This window comes from Garra rufa, chromosome 13, assembly GCF_049309525.1.
Source record: "Garra rufa chromosome 13, GarRuf1.0, whole genome shotgun sequence".
NCBI classification, from domain to species: Eukaryota; Metazoa; Chordata; class Actinopteri; order Cypriniformes; family Cyprinidae; genus Garra; species Garra rufa.
Window position 1 is genome coordinate 27,943,615 of NC_133373.1, and position 14,384 is coordinate 27,957,998.

Below are 14,384 nucleotides of genomic sequence, written 5' to 3' on the forward strand. Positions count from 1 at the left end.
AATTGTCAAGAAATTACTTATCTTCAACAATTTTGGTTCAACATATTTAACTGTTGATCAAAACTTGCCCTAAAGTTACACCAGTTTTATTTAGTAACTGTTAGGAGGGTGTACTTATTTTTGCAACACAACATTTTATCACTTTAATAAGGAAATTGTATTTTCCTGAATAATTTTAACGTTCTCCTTTTAACTGTTTTTTTTTTTTACATTTACATTTTTTACATTTTCTTGGTTAATCATTACTTACACTAACAGAAAAAGAAAAAACAATTCTATTTTATATTTTTACATCAAGTTAATGTTTTTAATTTATTCCAAAATAGTAACTCAAGGCATTATTAATTTTACCATATATTTTACTTGTGAACTTATGTTCAGCTATTCTTTTTAATAGTTAACTTTTAACTATTTTTGAATTTTTCGGATCATCAGTCATCCAAGCTTGGTAAATATTGGTCACAGACATGAAGATTTACTTTAAAGTTGATTTGCAAGATCTGCAGAGTTTTCATTTTTGGGTCAATTCCTTTGAACTGCCTTAAAGGAAGTTCTGCATTTCCCAGCTGTGCTAGATGCCGTAATGAGTGTATACAGTAAGCTGTTTTTTTTTTGGGCAGATGACTTTACATTTTCTATCAATAGTGATTTTACATTTACCATCATAAATTGGTCAACAAAAATGGTTTGTCACCAATGGTATTAAATAGTGATGCTTTAGTTCTAATAACTACAGAATGATGAAAAGTCTTGATGCATTGTTCACACTTCAGTACTACAGCGTCAGTGTCATGAAACTTAGACGTGTCATGTAATGAGAGAGACTATGGTAAAAACATTGTACATTGTTTTTGTGTCTCTCCTTGCAAATTTAGTTTGGAATGAAACTCATAGGCCCGGTTTCGCAGACAAGGCTTAAGCCTAGTCCTAGACTAAAATGTAAGTCTGAGTTGTTTCAACTGAAATAAAATTGCACTTTTTTTTTTTTTGATTGATTTTAAAATATATCAGTGCCTTTGTTTTGTCTCAAGATGCACCCCAGTAATGTTTTTTTCTAAGCATGTTTATAAAAATTACTTAAATGTCCTAATTGAACTATGGTCTAATCCTGGCTTAGTCTAAGCCCTGTCTGGGAAACCGGGCCATGATGTTATAGCTAAGAAGCTAAAAGTTGTGGCTTCATAAATGTCATTGCATTATAAACCTCTGTGTTTTCAGCAAACCAGTGGCGTATTTTCTTAATTTCTTTTCCTTATTTCCTCTAATTAACCGTTTCCTCATTTTACTCTTTGGCATTCCTAGAAACAGCTTTCCACAAGCACAGTATATGTGCCTTTAATTTTTTTCGCTCTATTTAGGGTACTGCTGTTTTGTTTTGTTTTGTTTTTTTCCTGGAGAGAGATGTTAGTTATTCCCACATAAAACAGCTCACACTTGAACATCTGGATCTGAGTGAAGGACTTTTTTAGAATTCGCCGAATGGAATTGTGAAGTGCATATTTCCAGCTACAGTACAGAGACAAAATGCAAGGTGCAATTGTTTGTTTTTGTCTTAGATATACAGTTTTGAAGTACTATACCAAGATGGCAGATGATCTCAGAGTGTCTCAGTTGTTGTAAGCAGTACTTACACTCAGATGGTTTGAGGAAGTCCCTGATATAACCCTGATGCAATAATGCGATTCTCCCTGGGAATTGAAGAGGAAGTTTTTCCAGGAGCATTGCCATCATTGAAGATGTGTCATCACTTCCAAGCTTAGTTGTCGTTTTTCATTGGAAGTTTGTTTTTTCACACATGCAATGTTATGTTCAGATTTGCAAAGAAACCAAATACTGCTATTAAAATGTAGATATTTCAAAAAGGGCTCAAATATTTCTTGCAGAACCTCTGCTATCTGTATACATTTTAGAGCTCTAAATTCTTTCTATATGCCAAAAAAATTCAAATTGTGTCTAAGGTATTATTTTTACCAAGTTGTTAAATAAAACTGACACTTGAATTAGTCACAAATTTATGTATCTACCCCCGTTTTTTTTATTATTATTATTATTTTTAACTGTGCATGTTTTTGAGCTTCATGACTTCTTCATAATAGGATGTTTGATGTGGAGTTTAATAACTATAGTATTTTAATATGTTGATAATAACAATATTTAATAAAGTTCAAATTCTTCACACATTCAACTTGATTATACTATTAAAATTACTGTTAATGTTTATGCTCTTGCTGTTGAGTGCTTGGCCAAAAGGGAGTGATGGGAAAACGTTTAGCAGGAAGAGCATACAATTAGGGCTGTCACGGTTAAGGAATTTCTCTTGCGGTATTTTTGAGTGGCTCTTTAGCGCGGTATGCGGTATTACCGCCATATAATTGTGTGTAGGCTGTTACAATGTAAGGTCATATTCAGAAATCAATAAACCGAAACCAAATCGCGTTGATATATGAAGTGAAGTAAACGGTACTAGCCAGAAAGACTTAGCCAGAAAGAAATGCAAATTTTGAAGAAAAATGTCAGACATAGAGGCTTTGCATCTGAAATCTTCGTGTATATAACAGTTAGCGCGCACCCTCGAGTCTGACTGGACGAGACTTTCTGTCAGTATTTTTTTTTTTTTTTTTTTTTGACTTTCTGTCAGTATTTCACCTGCGTGTTCTAGGCGAGCTGTCAGTCAGTGCAGTTTCATTGTTACGCCACAAGATGGAGGCAAGAGACTATCTTTGAGTAAGTCTTTCATCCGTTCATTCAAGTACACGTTCAAAAACGCTTATTTATTCAAAGAGAGACGGAATGAAACACGATGTTAAAATCATTTTAACTTTAATCGCCACTTTTAAAGGCTCAGCTGACCAGCAGAGCATCGATGTTAAGACAGAGATTTCACTTTCGTTGGACATGACAAGCTAGTTTCACATACATACCTGACTCGATCTGAAAGACAGACGCAGGTTATTGCACAAGCTCAGTCGATCTCTCTCTCATTCGCTGTCTGTTTAGGCATGTTAAGTGCATCTACTGAGCCTCATAATAAACACATTATGTTATCATTACTAACTTATTACTAATTTAATATTCAGCACACAGGCATTCAGTGAGAAGGGCAAATCCTTAGGAAAAAAGAAAACAGGCAAATATCGCGGTTGCTGCGGTTGTTGCATTCCTCTGCGGTTATGCACGTCAATAGCGCGGTATTGCGATATTGCGGTTATCGCGACAGCCCTACATACAATTTTCACATTTCCTGTTCTTATCCACACATTTAAGATGGATTTGGTTTGTTTAGTTTAGAGCTCATAGAGGATTCAAGTAAATACTTGTCTTAATCATTTCTAATATATATCTGAGGGTCTGCTTGTCTTCTGCTATGGAATATTCCATTAGTTGTTGCCCTTATTTTATTCACTCATTCTGAGATATTTGCCATTGCAGAGTGAGCAGGAAAACATACACATGTGCTGCACATGTGCAGCCTATGTTATTTAGAGCTAGAGGAGTGGTGTGTGTGGCTGTCTGTGTCAAAGTGTGTGTCTATATGAGAGGGAGACAGAAGAGAGAAAGCATACTCAAGAGCTGGTGACTTCCTCACTTGCATTTCCTGTTTACTCCTGTTGGCTTTCAGTCAAACCCCCTGTCTGTTTCGTAGGCCAATCTAGAGAGCAGTGACACTGGGTTTATATATAAGTGCATTTTCTGAAGTAGAACTTATAGTTTCGTTAAATGTTATTTACGCACTAGAGAGGTTTAAACACACTAAGTCAAAGCCAGACCATATTGCACCATGTAATTATGTGTAAACCTTTGTTTTATGATGTTTATATACTGTACACACATTAGCCAGTGTGTTTTAGTGAAGGGTGCATAAGTTTACACTTCTTCTAAGATAGCATCTTGTTTCTTATTTAATCTTGAAGTCACTAGCTGTGTTTCCATTACCCTTCAAATTGCGAATTGAAAATATGCCTAATGGAAACGCGTCAATTGTGTGAAAACTCCCATATATCGCAAAAACGTTTTTTGCACTCGTATGTGGTGTTTTTTTAGACAATTCAAAAAAGGAATATTTCGCAAAACTGCAATGGAAACGTTTTTTTTTTTTTTTTCACATTTACAGGTCACATGGCATATGTAAGAAGTCATAAGATCATTCTTCCATGTACTATAACCTCTAAGAAACACTTCATACATGGCAGTTCTTAAGTATAAGGGGCTTTCCCTGCTATTAATGCTTAGACTATTTACACTGCACACGTCTGCGGCTCTGACACGGCCACCGGAGCTGATTGCGGCCTTTTTAGTCAATGCTTGTGTTTACGCCAGCCGCACCGCACACATTAGAAGCGGATCTCCTCGCTCCTTCTGTAAAGTTTCACACATATGCCTCATTCAATTAGATATAGCCAAAATCTGTTGTTATAACTTATTGCGAGAGGAAAAAATTATGTTTTAGTGGCATAACATCGGTTAATAGAAATGGGGTCATTTCGCAATACTTTTTTATCAAAATATTTAAAATATAGCCAAAGTTTTGCACAAATCTGTAATGGAAACGTGCCTACTGTAAACTTTTTTAAGGGATGCACCAATATTACAATACCATCAGATACAAATAAGCTTATAATTAGATTAATTTTATGGTTGATAACCACACTGTAAAAATTATTGTAATTTTAATGGTAAAAGACCTGTTAATTTGATACTGGTAAATTTCTTAGATTTTCTTATCAGTTGTGTATATTATTTTTTATGTTACATCCTATGTTGTTAAATGAATGTTTATTGCTTCATTTTAGTGTCATGTGTGGTTACTATGATGATGTTTTGTATTAGTGTGCTTGACACTTCCTGTATTAGTATTTATTTACCTCAGCTTGTAGTAAAGCTCCTTGTGGCGAGCTTTGATTGATGTGGATTTTGTATAACCACCTGGTTTTTTTTTGGTGGTTGTCAGTATATCAACATTATATATGCACTTTTTTGCTGTAAATTTAAGATATCTGTAAAACCTAAAACTTTGATGCTGTATTTTTACAGTTTTGTTCTGCAACCAGACCATAATTATCAACCTAACATTGTAATGCAAACACAAGCTCAGACAAACAATAGAGCTAACCAGCTGAAGTGACACATACTGAAAGTATATATTTTTTAATGCTGTCATTAAAGGTCCATTTAAGTGCTTTGAAAAAGGCAGGCTTATTCTATGTGTTGACGTAATTTCAACTGAAACAGGAAGACAAGGCGGGACATATCCAGCAGCTCCGCCCCCTTTTTTAAAATAGCTAATAGCGATGAGCTTGTTAAAGCCGCATTTGACAGCGCATGACGGTCACAATCTCATCCATATAGCATCTATAAAATAGCATTCTCTGTAGAATTCAAATGTGTACGATACGTTTTGTGCGCTGACTCATATGATCCACTCCGTACTATCATCTCTCTAGACCGGAGCAGGGTGTGTGGGTGCTGTGGCGATTCTTATGACAACGCGAACCCAGACTTCATATGTCCCAACAGAATGCATAACTTACACTGTCTGAATCGTTCCCTTATTCCCTACATAGTGCACTACGTGCCATTTAACGTACAGAAAATACAAATTCCATGAACAAATTCAGACAGCTTCAGCATCTCTTTATAGTTAAGTGGGTGGGATGGGTCAGATTCTGGAGAACATTTGATTGGACGGAAAGTTTGATGAGAAGCTGAAGTGCAGAGTAATGTCATCAAAATCGTTGCTCCATATTGGTGAAAGTTAGAGACTAAGTTTTGAATGCTTATATCTTCTAAATGCAAATTTTGTCATTGTTTTGGAGCATTTTTGCAATTTTGATTTTATTGGGACTTCAATTACTCGCCCTTATGTTGTTAAAACAAAAATACTTTCATTAATCTATGGAACACAAATATTTTTGATGAAATCCGAGAGCTTTCTGACCCTGCATAGACAGCAACACCTTAACTTGTTTAAGCTATGAGAATACTTTTTGTGCGCAAAGAAAGCCAAAAATAACAACTTTTCCATGTCAATCTTCGACACGCATTCACAAGAGTAACAACGCGCGTAGAAGACATAGATGAGATGAATTTGTTGAATGAAGTTGTTTTTTTGTTACCTTTTTGCACAAAAACTATTCTCGTAACTTCATAACATTACAGTTGAACCTCTGATGTCACATGGACTATTTTAACGATGTTCTTGCTACCTTTTTAGGCCTTGAAAGCTCTTAGATTATATCAAAAATAAAAATATCTTAATTTGTTTTCCGTAGATGAACGAATGTCTTACAGGTTTGGAACGACATGAGGCTGAGTAATTAATGACAGCATTTTAATTTTTGTGTGAACTATCCTTTTAAGAGCTGAACATGGTATTTTTAGCATTTCTCACCCAACTCATCTGGACACATACTCTTACAAGCACAAATTGCTTTTTCAGAAGTATTTTTTAAAATGTCAGCGAGATCAGAGACTTCAAGTCAACCCTGTGTAACATCATAGCACATCCTGTGTACAATAAGTTAGAAAGGACAACCATAATTCAGAATATAAGCAACAATTCATACATGCCAAATATATGTATCCCATGGTACACCTCACATCCTCTGAACCGCAACTGGGCCGTATTGTAAAAGGATTTGAATCATTTACAATCTCTCCACAGGTCATTACAGCCACAGGGTAGAACATTCCCCATATGATGATAAATCTATACTAGCAAAACCAATGTTTAACACAATTTCGATCTGCTCCATAGACAACAAACACAAAATGTTCCACATAAACGGATACAGATGTGTCAGGCGCAGCAGTAGCTCCTTTATAATCAGTTCTGCGGTTAAACATCTTTTTTCATAATTATGCAATATATTAATGACAACAGGATTAAGATAAAGAAAATTAATGTTTCCGAACTCATCTGAGATTAAAGCACTTAGATTTTGGGCGGCACGTGATAGAGATTCAAATCACCTCCACATGTCTTCTGGCTTCATGAGTGAAGGCTCATTCATCATGACAATGAGGCAAAGCTGCTACGTCCCTCTCTCTCCATCCTCAGGATCTTGTCAGCTAGACTTGAAACTGCATCATGCGTTGAGTACCGGGAAATTGAGATTGAAGGCATTGCCGCTGTCTTACGAATCCCATACCATTACATTTTCCAAGCAATCAGGGGTTATTTTGCAAGTAAAGCCATCCAATCTCAATGCTGGGCTGAAAATATGCATTACACAAAGTATGAACAACTACCCCAGTTGACCTGCAGGATCACATCATGGTTTTAAGTGCTGACAGGTTTACTTGATGTATGAATGGCCTCTTCATGTTTTTGTCAGTACTCCAGTGAGTTTTTTTTAATGTGCTGACGGCTCTGTTTGACATACACAGATTCCAGCACATGTATGGCCAATTCCATATGGGCCTGCTATGCCTCCCGAAACTGTGGGAAACTGTAAAGAGTAGAGTAGGGATGTGCACCTGAAGACAAATGGATGCGGAGATGTTTACAAAAGACATGCATCTTAAAGGGGACATCGGATGGCCATTTTTCACAAGTTGGTATGATTCTTTAGGCTCTTCATGAAATGTCTGCAAACTTTGGTTAAAATTCTTCAGTGGTCGTGTAAAACAACGCCCTTTTTACCTTGTCAAAAACAGTTCTGTTCACAGCAACCCATTTTGGTGCATGTCTCTTTAAATGATAATAAGCTCCGCTCACTCTACTCCTCTCTTCCGTTTTTTGTATATTTGGTGGCAATTCATCCTCAGTGGCTCTGATGTCGAAAGAAAATTTAAATGATGTTCACTTTTACATCCAACTACAAAACACCTGCATTGCTTACGAGACGTTGTCGCTACAGCTTCTCGAATGTGGATAAAATTGCGGACAACGTACATTTGACTGAGGGTGGAAATATGCTAATACATGACAGGTTGTGGGCGGGGCCTGAACAGTGATGTCATAGTGCTCAGAAAATGTTTAGGTTTTTAGGTTTTTTGGGGATTAAAAAAAAGCAGTAAATGGATTTTTATCATTGTAGGGTGGTTGTGTACACACACTGCTAAGACATATTTATATGCAAAGACGATGTAAAAGTGAATTTTGTATTCAATGTCTTCTTTAAAAAGTAATTTAGCTTGCTATTTAACGACTAGTTCACCATTGTGACCAAGCATCACTCTGTGTGTGGCAGTGTATTGTAAGTTGTGGCTACACTAGCCATAGGGAAACATATTTAAAGAGACATTTAAAGGCAAAAACACCCACACCCTTCCTTTTACTGTCAGGAGACTTGCTGAAATGAAAATACCTCTGCGTTAGGAACCTAACTGGGTTTCTGTTTGTCTTGTTGCTTAGAGAAGTAAAGCCCCATCAGCTTTAGCTTCATCTGCCGTCATGTATTATGTTTTCATCTTGCTACTGAAGTTCTCTTAACTTTGTGGTTTATGGATGTTACAAGCTTGTTTTGTACATGTGTATGGCTGTACAATACACATCAGCCCTGGTAAAAGTGACTTTGAGTCTGTGGGGATAGATCCATTTCATTCAGAGTTGAGGAAACTTACAACCATTGGCACTCTGTATTCTCTAGTGCTTACTCAAATCCCATGGTCATTTCCTTTGGGTTTTACTTAGTAAGCCACATGCATGTGCGTAAGTGCACTAGCATGTGTCTCGGCCATTTGTGTTAATGTCATTGAGGCTTCTGTCACAGTGTATTCGGGATTTATACACTGTTTTTTTTTTTTTGTAAGAACCTTGAGTTGCACCTGTGCTTATAAAATACTGTCTTATTGATTAAATTTGTTATTTTATATTTGTTTTCTGCTTGTATGTTAATGTAGCTGTGTAAATGTATATGTATTAGAGGTCAAAGGTCACATTCAAGTAGACCATTTTTAACAGGCTCTTCCTGGTTTATCCCAGGTGCTCGGATGCACTTGGCTGACCCCAGAAAAGAGTTCTGTGTGGGCGCCAATGATGAGAAAAACATACAACGGTGTTTGGATTCGATGACTTGCTACAAATGTTGCTATTTCAGGAAATCATAAAAACAACTGCTTTAGAGGAAATCTGCAGAAAAACTCTGAATGGGATCTCCCGGTGGATAGTTTATTTAGCATATTTCCTGTCATTAGGAGCAGACGAAAGAGTTTCAAGCTACAATCCAATGCTGAATTCACAGAGGTCCACCACAGTTTTTCTTTTGAATGGCACCTTTGGGGATGACTGCGAAGAGGAAGTCCGATTCAAAACTTCAGTTAATTTCAAGAGTGACAAGAGTGAAAGCGTAGATTTGTCACAGTACAAAATGTAGTAACATTTCAAATTTGCAGTTTCATTTTATGTGTTTAGTGTTCTTTACAGTAAAGAATGATGTTTGCATAGACAAGGTCAAGATTTTGCTTCAGTCAGTAACTGAGAATGTGTGAATTGATAATCTGTCATGTAAGATTTTAGCTACTTGCAATTATAATGAGTCCAGCAGTAGTTATCATGCATAATAGCACGAAACATACGTACACTAGTAAGCTGAAAAGTCGCTTGGGTGTTCATAAAATCCTGAGTTTTTGATATTTCTAGATTGCACCATGATTAGTGGTTTAGTTGTAAATGGTGGTTTCATGTGACAGGTCAGTTTATGTGGCCACACGTCCTGTAGTACAAGGCCAGGACCCTTGCAGGTTAGCAGAGGTATGTACAGTATAGCCAATTCACAGGAAATAGCGCACATGAAAACCACATGCTCCTGAAATGTTCCTGACCCCTACCTACTTTTTGTTTCCCCTCACTGGATGAATCTTTCATGAACCATCTGAGAAATGTAACCTTATACTGAGGCGCCAATTTCTCTCTGGTTGTACTTATTTTGCTTTTGATAATATGTTTGGGTTTTGTGTTTTCCGTAAAAGCAAACAGAGTAGATTTAACATCATGGACTTGAATAAGATCTTACTCTTTGTTATACAACATTTCCCTTTTGAAGTAGTTCTGATTCAGATTAGCGGTGGTTTAGATCTAGTATATGTTTGTAACTTTGTTTTACCTCTGCTTATATGAGATACAGTTGTTTGATATTTATCATGACCACGGGTTACAGAAAAGAGACATGCGTATTATAAATAATCCAAATGATGCTTATTTTGGTTGCAACAGTCATTATCTTTACATTTTAGGAGTTTCCACCAAAACAAAATTTATTAAAGGGATAGTTCACCCAAAAATGAAAATTACCCCATGATTTACTCACTCTCAAACCATTCTAGGTGTATATGACCTTTTTTTTTTAAAAAAAAAAGATGAATACAAGTTATATTTAAAAATGTCCTGGTTCTTCCAAGCTTTATAATAGCACTGAATGGGCGTTGAGATTTTGAAGTCCAATAAAGTGCATCTATCCACCATAAAAAGTACTCCACACGCAGGGGCGCCGCTCGCAATTTTGGGCCCTATGACAAAATATGAGTTTGGGCCCCCACCACACCAAAGCAGATCTCTGGGGGCCCCTAAAGGGCATGGGCCCTTAGAATCGTCCTAACTTACCCCCCCTTAGCGGCGCTCCTGTCCACACGACTCCCAGGGGTTAGTATTTTTTTTCTTATACAAAGCATTGATTCGCTTCAGAAGGCCTTTTTTAACCACTGAGTACTTTTTGTTGGATGGGTGCACTTTATTGGACTTAATCCAGTAAAAAAAAAAATCAACATTCACTGCGATTAAAAAACTTGGAAGAGTCAGGACACTCTTAATATATACAGTAGCGCTCAAAAGTTTACATACCCCTTTCAAAATATGCAAATATTTTAATAATTTGATTAAAATAAAAGGGATCCTGAAAACCGCTTGTTATTTTTTACTTCGTACTGTCCTGAATGAGCAATTTCCCAAAACAGATGTTTACTGAATAACTGAATTTATAAAAATTAGCCTGTTCAAAAGTTTACATACCCTTGAATCTTAATACTGTGTGTCATTTCCTGGATGATCCATGACTGTTTTCATGTTTTGTGATTGTTCAGTCCCTTGTTTGTCCTGAGCAGTTCACTGTTTGTAGTTCTTCAGAACATCCTCTAGTTCCTGCACATTCTTTGGTTTTCCAGCATCTTCTGCATAGTTGAACCCTTTCAAATTAGAAAGAGTAAATTATCCTTATATTGTATTTTTGTACTAAGTGCGGTTGCTAAATTTAAAAATATGATCTTTAAACAAAATAAAAGATAAAGGTACACATCATCATCCTGTTCAAACCCCCATCTCTTAATGCATTGTGTTGCCTTTTTAAGCATTAATAAATGTTTTTACCTTTTGTAATAGTTATGTATGAGTTCCTCAGTTGTTCTCAGTGTGAAAAGATGGATCTCAAAGTCACTTTTGGAAAGGATTCAGATATGCAGAAGATGCTGGAAAACCAAAGAATGTGCAGGAACTAGAGGATTTTTCTGAAGAACAACAGACAGTAGACAAACAAGGGATTAATGAACAGCCATCACAAAACATGAAAACAGTCATGGATCATTAAACGACACAGCATAAGATTTAAGGGTATGTAAACTTTTGAACGGTAAATTTTATAACTGAATTAATTTTTTTGTCTTGTGGAGTATATATAAACATCTGTTTTTGTGAAATAGCTTATTCAGAACAGTACTAAGTAAAAAAAATAACATGCTGTTTTCATGTTTTCTTTTTGTTTTAATCAAATTATTAACATTTTTGCATATTCTGCAAGGGGTATGTAAACTTTTGAGCACAACTGTACATATACATTTTAATATATTTTATACATTTTTAATATATTTCAGATTGTATTTGAAATATTTAATTTTAACATAATTTAAAATGTTATTTTATTCCTGTGATGGCAAAGCTGAATTTTCAGCAGCCATTACTCCAGTCTTCAGTGTCACATAATCCTTCAGAAATCATTGTAATATGCAGATTTGCCACTCAAGAATCTTATTATTATCAATGTTAAAAACAGTTGTGCCGCTTATTAAAAGTGACAGGATAAAGTGACAGCAAATACATTTATATTGTAACCATTTTTTATTAACTTTAAATAAAATAAAAAATCCTGAAAAATGTACAAAGGTTTCCACAAAAATAATAAGAGTGACTGACCTCCTGGTCAGTGCGTGGGGAGCACTGAACACTATGTAGAGATGTTCTGTGTGGCTTAAATGTGTGGTGTACTTTCAAATCAAAGCCTTAAAAATGAATCATAAGAGCTTGAATCAGTCATACCCATTGCTAACATTAGACACAAGCCACCTTATAAATCCTGACACAGCTTTCTAGACTCCTTCAAGGATTTAGACCTCACTCTATGATGGTTCCTAAAACAACAAAACATAGCAATTATTTATAAAAAAGGAAAGCAGATGTCCATCATGTCTACCACATTTGGCAGGTAGTAACAGGGTCAGACCTATAGAATAACAGTCCTGGGTGGAGACTGTTAAACCCCCCACTGTCATTAGACTGATGGGCTTAATGTCGGGCCACTCCTACATACTAAATCAAAGGGTTGAGTGAAGCTCGACCACATACGGCCAGAAGGACTCGTGTCGCCACACAGAATAAGAAACATGCACGCTGCTTTATGCCATGGGGGGAGTGGAATATGATGGTGTCTGAAATAAAAAAATAAGTCTCTGATGTTATTTAAACAGGGTGTGTTTAACCAGACTGATGTCATTATTTTAGGACCCTCTAACCCTCAGCCATATGTTCTCATCTCAGTCGTGTTAGTGCTGCAGCTGCCTACACACCAGCAGGAGTGAGAGAGTGCATAAGTGTGCTGTCAGCCTCTCTGTTACACACCCACTAAAGCACTTACTTCAGTGAGTATGGTGCAGGTGTAAGAGCAACAGAGACTTTTGTAAGGTCGTATTTCAAACGTGTCCTGGCAGTTATGAACTGAAGCAAGTAAACCTTTCACCAGGAGCTAATTTGAGATGGAAACAGTTGAATATTCTGATTGTAATTGCATTTGATTTAAAGGGATAGTTCACCCAAAAATTAAAATGCTGTCATTAATTACTCACCCTCATGTCTTTCACAGCACAAATTAAGATATTTTTAATGAAATACGAGAGCTTTCTGACCCTTGCACACAAAAAAGTATTCTCATAACTTGATAATATTATGGTTGAAACACTGATGTCACATGGACTATTTTAACAATGTCCTTACTACCTTTCTGGCCCTTTATTTATGTCTTTGGCAATATAAGCAGGTTTTTTTCATTTTTTTCAGTGTTTTAATATGAACATCAGAGCACTTACTTTTTAAGATTTTAGTCATTTTGCCCAATTTCCATACAGTTGTAATGGCAATCCATTACTATGACAATATGATTGTGAAATACACTACCAGTCAAAAGTTTTTGAACAGTAAGAATTTTTTTTACAGAAGTCTCTTCTGCTCACCAATCCTGCATTTATTTGAGCAAAAAGAACAGCAAAAACAGTAAAATTGTGTAGTATTTTTACTATTTAAAAATTGTTTTGTTATTGAATATATTTTAAAATGTAATTTATTTCTGTGATTTCAAAGCCAAATTTTAGCATCATTACTTCAGTCACATGATCCTTCAGAAATCATTGATATATTCTGATTTGCTGCTCAAAAAGCATTTATTATTAGTATTATTATCTTAAACCAGCTGAGTAGAATTTTTTCAGGTTTCGTTGATGAATAAAAAGTTCAGAAGAACCGCGTTTATCTGAAAAAATAATTCTATCAATTCTAAATTCTATCATTTCTTAAAAAAATATACTGACTCTAAGCTTTTGAATGGTATAGCTTTTAATGTTACAAAAGCTTTTTGTTTCAGATAAATGCTAATCTAAATGTGCTCAACTGTTTTAAATATTGATAATAATAATTAAAAAATATTGAACAGCAAAAATCGGCTTATTAGAATGATTACTGAAGGATCATATGACACTGAAGACTGAATGATGCTGAAAATTTAGCTTTGATCACAGGAATAAATTACGTTTACAGTTATTTTAAATAGTAAAATATTTAATTTAGTTTTTGCTTTACATTGGATCAAATAAATGCAGGCTTGGTGAGCAGAAGAGACTTTAAAAACATTAAAAAACTTACTGTTCAAAAGTAGTGTATTAAACATATTATAAAAGTCAATATTTTTTTTCATTGAGGGCCATCAGTCGACAACAGATTCACACTGACATTGTTTGCTTTCAATGGTTGGCTTGCTTGTTCCCTAACATCAGATCGAATCAGTCTTTGAGTTCACAAGAATGTTGAGCCAAAGCCAGATGTTTTTCTTTAATCTTCACGTTCAGAATGTCCTTCAGTGCTCAAACGTCTCAAGAATGTTCTACCTGCGGTCACAGATTATTACAGGATG

The 14,384-nt window shown here is 35.6% G+C and overlaps 1 protein-coding gene across 3 annotated transcripts in view; it reads left to right on the plus strand.

The window, feature by feature from the left end:
- Positions 1-14,384, plus strand: part of otofa (otoferlin a) — an 80,897-nt gene that overhangs the window by 46,845 nt on the left and 19,668 nt on the right. The window lies entirely within an intron of this gene.